Below are 7017 nucleotides of genomic sequence, written 5' to 3' on the forward strand. Positions count from 1 at the left end.
CAGATCTAGACGGTGGTTTTGCTTATCGGCCTGTGGAATGGATGAACAGAAGAGGTTCCCTCTCAGGCTTGCTCATCTGGTAGAGGTAACCTTCGTCCAGAGCTTCAATGGCAGGGATCAGAAGGATTCTTTGCCCGGAGACTCACCTCTCGGCCTTGTCTCTTAATTCTTCCCGGATCTACTCTGATTAATCGCTCAACCAGTCTTTCTCTCAGATCAGTATATACATTTTTCTTTGTATTCAAGCATCATTTTTCAGTGGAATGGCCGGAGTTATTTATAGGCTAAGCTTTGACTCTCTGACTTGTGGTCCCTACTTTATTGTTATGGCAGTTCCTGAAATGGTGGAGTGAATATTCCTTCTATTACACAATCAATCTCGTCCGAAATGCACAATGGTCAGCTATACATGCGTCAGAATCCTCCGCAATTGCGTTGCTCTTTACATCTTCGTGCCTGCATGCGGTGTTGTTTTTGATTACCACATGTAGTTGAGATTGCGTTGATTGCTTAGCTCTTGATCGATTTTCGCATGCGCCGTCATTGCTTTGATCGTCTATTCATTCCTGAATGATGGGTGCAATGCGACGTAGATGCGTTGTTCTTTTTATCTCGAGCCTTGAACGCATGCAGTGACTTGATTTCCTGCAAAACAGACTTGAAATATTCTTTTCTACCATTGCAATGGTGTCATGGGTGTATTGACGAAAATTTATAATTCTTGCATTTCTTAGCTAATTTCTATACAATTGACACAACTTTCCTTTCTTTTGGCCACAATATCTAAATAAAATAGTATAAATAACTTGTATTTCTACAAGTTATCAGCATCGCACATCAGTTCGAATGGCTTCGCCCAATCAGGTGCAATCAGAATTGGCGTTGTAGTCAGAGCATCTTTTAGTGTTTTGAATGCAGTGAGGCAGAGTGAATCGAAATCAAAGGGTCTATCAGCTTCCAACAGCGCATTCAAAGGTCGTGTTGGGGTTGATGCCCTAAAGTCTTGTATCCTGTAGTTTGTAAACAGTATATACGAACACCTGTGATTGTTAATATATGATATTACTTCACATCTTGTTGTTTTGCTCGGTTAGTTGTTTTATTTGCTTTATGATGACATGCAGAAATGCATGTCATCTTAGGCCTTTTACTTAGAATTATGAAGGTTGTTAGGCAGAATATGCGTCGATCATGATAGGAATTCACAAGAATATGAGTTTGCGTCGATCAGCATGTTGAAACTCATCTAACCCGCTACTTTGTGTTAGTTATGCGTTCAATGTTCTATCTTTGTAGCTAATGCAGGAAATGAACGCAAACGTGGAAATCGGACCACCGCATAGACGACTGCATGTGGAGAAACACTCCATCGCAAAGGCAAACACATCGATCAACACATGGATGTTGTGGTAATCATTCGTATGCGTCCATCGCATGAGAGTTGCGCTCGTTAAGCGAATGCGGTCATCGTGTAGAGTTGCGGTATTAAGCGAATGCGATCATTGAATGATTACGGCTGCGCGACAACACATCTAATGGGATCAACACAAGGTAGGTGGAATGAACGTATCAACGCATCTACCTTGAAAAAATCCAAAGTTGATATTGACATTTCACCTACCACGCCGTCAGTGGCAGAGGATTAGAAAGGACAAACACGCCGAATGTCAGACTCAGAGAAGTCCAATTAATGCTATCGACAACCCAAGCTCTATAAATAGAGGCCGAAGAGCTGAAATTCAATCATCCGGAGATTATCCCTCAATCGGGGATTTTCCCTGCGATCCAAACAAAACGCGTGAGAAGATGGCTGAGAGTTCTTCACCTCCTTCATCCATTCCGAGTGACGACCGGAGCTAGATCTCGAGAGAGTCAGCTCCTACGCCCATCCACGGCACCACTGGCAGCCTTGACGCACATTCGTTGGGAGAAAATCTTTGCTTCCAGTTGGTCATTTCCTTTCCTTTCTTTTTCTATATTGTATTGTATGAAATTTTGAAATAAGGAATTAATACAATCTGTTTTCAATGCCCTTCTCTGTTTCCTTCAACTTCATCTCCATCTTCTTACTTAGCATCTTTACTTTCATTGTAACACTTAGTGGGAGTGCTTGGGTATTGCATACTTGTCATGTGGATTAGGAATATGAAGCATGTAGCAACCCACTGAGAGGTGTGCGTTGCACAAGTATGTGAGTAATCTTATTTGCTTAGTGTGAAGCTGCTGCAACGCCTGTCTATGGGCTAACGCATTGCTTGTCTATGAGTAAAGTCAGCAATAATCAACTGCCCAGGAGGGTAAGTGGTTGGACGCATTATTAAGCAAGGTATGCGTTGTTCACTAGGGATAGTAACAACTGTAGGTCAACGAAGTTTATGCGATTGTCTTGTATTATGTATGCTTCATTCGTCCATTACGGATACTCGGGGGGGTAGTCTAAGGACATAATCTAGGATTGGGAAGGTTAGGTCAGAATCTAGGCTCGGGAGAGTCAGATTAGAACAGATAATACAAGAGATAGGCACTTAGGAATGTGCACTATTTGTTATTAACGCATCGCTTGCATTCTAGAGATAGGATACGATTGAGTGCGGTCACCTCAGTGTTGTGTGCATTTTGCATCATCGCATAGGAAAAGAGTAGAGACTTAGGAATAAGCCCTATGGACACTTTTGCATTCAACACATGCGTCCTAGACTTAGGAGCACCGCATTTTCATTGGAAAATGACTTGCCGTGCATGAGTGTAGCATGAGCGCATTGGATTGCGTTGACTAGGGTTGCTCTCGTAGTCACTCTTAAGGGTTGCAATGAAAACATCTCCGCATTTTATCTATTTTCCCACACATTTATTTCATGTCAAGGTTTGTCGTATCTCTACCTTTCATGCATATTCTCATTGCATTGTCTGTTAGATAGGAGTAGGAGTAGGATTAAAGTAACAATATCCCTCCATTCTTTTATTCAACCGCCATATGCACAATCACCACAAACATATAGTTACAAGTCCCTGTGTTCGACCTCGGATTACCCGAGAAACTTGCGTCCATGTTATACTTGGCGTGAACACCAAAACTTGTGGCAGGACGCATGGTCATCGCATATATTTATTAACGTATATTCATTCCAACGCATGACTATCAACGCATATCTTAGGAACATGCATCGTATACTACTGTAAACATAAAATGTATCTTATATCACACAACGCATGGATGATTATAACGTAAGTTTATGATCCCCGACAACGGTGCCATAAACTTGTAAACATGTTTTGGGATGTATGAAATTAAGTGCTCATGATGATGCAATACTACTTCTATTTATGCGTTAATTTGGAATGTTCATGTAGCATGCTCTACGTTGTCACAAGTTTCCTTACAATGGAACCAAGTGTAATTCCACCGCAAGTTTCTCGGTATGATTCGAGGTCGAACACGGGGAAATGGTGTCGACTATTATGGTATGTTCATGGTATATGCGACCAGGTTTTCAATTCTTTATAAAGAAGTTTGTACAGGTAATTAAATTGCAGTAAAATAAAGGAAAGCAGTAAAGATGCGATAAAACATAAAAATACAATAAACCTAAGCTAGATGTTACAAGATACAGACTTCATGTACAAGATGCTAGGATTAAGGCTGGCTGTGAAGGTTGTGCAAAGACGTGGGATGCGGCGACAAGTCTTATGAATAGAATAGAAGAGAAAGATAAGTATTACAAACAACACAAGTCCTTAATTGGATTTGAAGGTACAAATACTATTCCGCTCTTCTCTTGGCGTACACCTCTCAGTGATCGGCCGTGTTCCCCACATGTCTGTGGTGAAACAGAGTCTAACGTAATGAACGCAAGGTTGCTTCCATATCTGGAAGTACTACTCGTTTTAGTTAACACACTCTTCTGACCTTCCCTCGATAGATCAGAATGACATCTTCACTTCTGCTCTCACAGGTGAGGATGCTATCTAGAATGCTTTAACTAAACATATTTTATAACTTTAATACAGATTAAGTTCTTGGTGATTCATATTGGTCATTAGGGGATTAAGAAAACATCATGAAGAAAGTGACTAACGGGTGAATGGAAATAGACAAGAAATGGTAAATGGAATCTATCGAAACATTTAATATTTCTACTAAGCGTTTGATACATGATGTGTGAATGAAGAGATAAAGAAATTATGGAATACAATGAAAGAGAGATAGAACAGATATAAACAAGTGCCAATGTCTTGGCATAGATTCGATGGAGATCTGCTTGCCGGATAGGATGGTTTCGATGGCAGGAAGAGCTTCCCTCTCAGACTTGCTCCACCGGTAGTAGGGGTCTCTGCACAGAGCTTCGATCGGGTATATGGCAGGTCGGATCTAAGATTCACCTCTCGGCCTTATCTCGTTCTCTTCCTAGATTTCTTCTCTTCAGCACTCAGCTCAGCCTTTTCTCTCTAAAATCTTGCAGCACTTAGCCCCGTATCAAATAGCATACTTTTCTCTGAAATTAATGGGGTATTTATAGGAGCAGATCTTTGACTCTGGCCTTGTGGTCCCCACTTGATGGTAATTTCGCAGATGAAGGGATATTATTCCTTCTGTTATGCAATCAGACCATCAATTCCGCACAACCATTAGTTGTACACGTGTTTCAATCCCCCACTCTCGCATTGCTTAGTTGCATCTTTCGATCATAGGTTCACATGCGGTGTTTGTTTTTATTACCGCACGCGGTTGAAGCATAGCTCTGGACCGACTGTTGCATTGCGCCGTTACTTCGGTAATCGTCTCTTCATAGTTGATCGACAAGCGCAATATGGTAGAGATGCGTTAATTAGTTTCTCATGAGTCTTGAGCGTAAGCGGTGACTTGAAGCGGTGACTTGGTCTCTTACAAAATAGAGTAAAGTTTGGCTTGTCTTCCATCTTTTTGGCGTTAGTGGGTGTAAGCGCAAACATTTATAATTATTTTCATACTAGGCTAATCTTCATACAATTGGCGCATAATTACTAACTTTTGGCTGCAATATCTAGATAAGATGGCATCAATAACTTGTATTTCTACAAGTTATCACACCCCCAAATTTAGATATTTGCTTGTCCTCAAGCATATCTTCTACCAAGGCAATCATGCTCCATTCCTATCCTATATTTATGTGATGATTGGTTGCTCCGAATGTTACACTTAGGCACATTATCTGACATTACACTTTTCCTTCTATCCTTGCTAATTCTTAGCAAGCCCTACCTTATCCTTCTATGTAACAAAATTCTACTCAAATAAACTTTTCTAGTTTTTAAAATAGAATGCTTATCTCTTCTTTATCAAAACAACTTGATGTATCTATATGCGGTGAGCAAAATATGCGTCATTTATTCACTTAGAGACAGTTGGTCATGGTTACACTCTTCGTTTTGGCTTGTCCCCACGGGTGTCATGCGAACATCCACCACTACCGTTGTGCTGCCAAGTTTCTAACTTTAACTCATGATAATCAGAGGAAGCTGTCCCTTGCATTTTTTTTTGGTTTATACTACGTTGTTCTTGGAAACCCACCTTCGTTGGCTTGCTCCTACGGGTGTCATACGAACATCCAACTATAAGCAGACTCCTTTTACAACTAAACTCTTATCAGGTTGGGAATAGTTTTGAAATTTTCCCTTGCGCTGACATTGGAGTTTTGCAAAAAAAAAAAAAAAAAAAAAAAAAAAAAGATGGAAATGGACGCATTTCTTAAAATACTGCATATTTCTGATTTCATCTGCTCAGACCTTCCCCACCCCCAAATTTAAAGATGAGCAAGGTCCTCATTGCATTGTTTGGATAGACTAGACAAACACTTAGAAGAAAATTTCAAAAAGAAGGTTTGAGCAGAACTTTGAAAGCTAAAAGGTAAAGTACTGCTAAACTAAGAATTAAATAAGTGTTAGTCAGAATTTACTAAGTATGGGAAATGTTTCTAAGTGTAAACATAGGATACATCATAGCAACGCATCATAGCAACATAGCAAAAATTATCAAAGGAAGATAAAGAAAGAGGCACAGGCAAAGAGTGGAGTGAATATATACTTCTAATTGTATTGAGTATTAACAAAGTATGCGAATATATTACAAATGAACGCATTACAGGAATTTTTCTAATGCCTGTACAAAAGTCAATGAATTCGGTTAAGTTACAAAATAATAATCGAATTGAATACAATTAAAGAATGGCCACATAAAAACTTAAAATGGAAGAACGAATAAAAACTAAGGTTGAGGAGCAGGGGGATCTGGTGGATGATATTGAGGCGGTGCAACAGAGCCATTGTCAAACATTACATGTTGCCTTAGATGCGGAGGCACCATCGGACCATACAGATAAGCGGTAAGAAAGTTGAAGTATTCTTGATTGCATTCTGCTATCTGTCGTTGGTGTTGGAAGATCCTGTGCATACTGCGCTGGACATTGATGAGTGCTTCCCTTGAAGTTGCAACACTACGTTGAATCTCATCAATGCGCTCCATTGCGACCTCAAATCGATGGTTGAAGAAGTGATGCTGCTGAGAGACAAGTTCTTGCTATTGGGCAAAGAGGGTTCTCATTTCAGATAGCTCAGCAACCAAGGAGGTGGAGGATGGTTGTGCCTGCGATGTCTCGCCATCACCGTTTTGGGGTTAGGCAGATGTGTCTTCACCCAAATCGTATGGATCATTGTACTCATGATTGGTTATATCCAATGGACACAGAAATATATCTGTGGTAAGAAGAGTTCAGTTGTTGGTCTTTAGTGGAATCACTGATAGTTAACGGATGGTGAATCTCGTGGCTAAAGAGTTTAGTTAGCTATTCACGTACCGTTAAAGCTTCGAGGCACAGGTCCATTAGGTCACCTGGGTAGCTTGGATAAAGTCGAGAACCAGTGTTTGGGTTAATTTGAAATGTTCAAATTGACAAGAGGAAGTTCAATTATATATGATATAATTGGACTAGTTAATTATATATGATATAATTGGCTAAATGTATGAGATACATTATTTTGGAG

Source organism: Benincasa hispida, chromosome 12 (assembly GCF_009727055.1).
Source record: "Benincasa hispida cultivar B227 chromosome 12, ASM972705v1, whole genome shotgun sequence".
Lineage (NCBI taxonomy): Eukaryota > Viridiplantae > Streptophyta > Magnoliopsida > Cucurbitales > Cucurbitaceae > Benincasa > Benincasa hispida.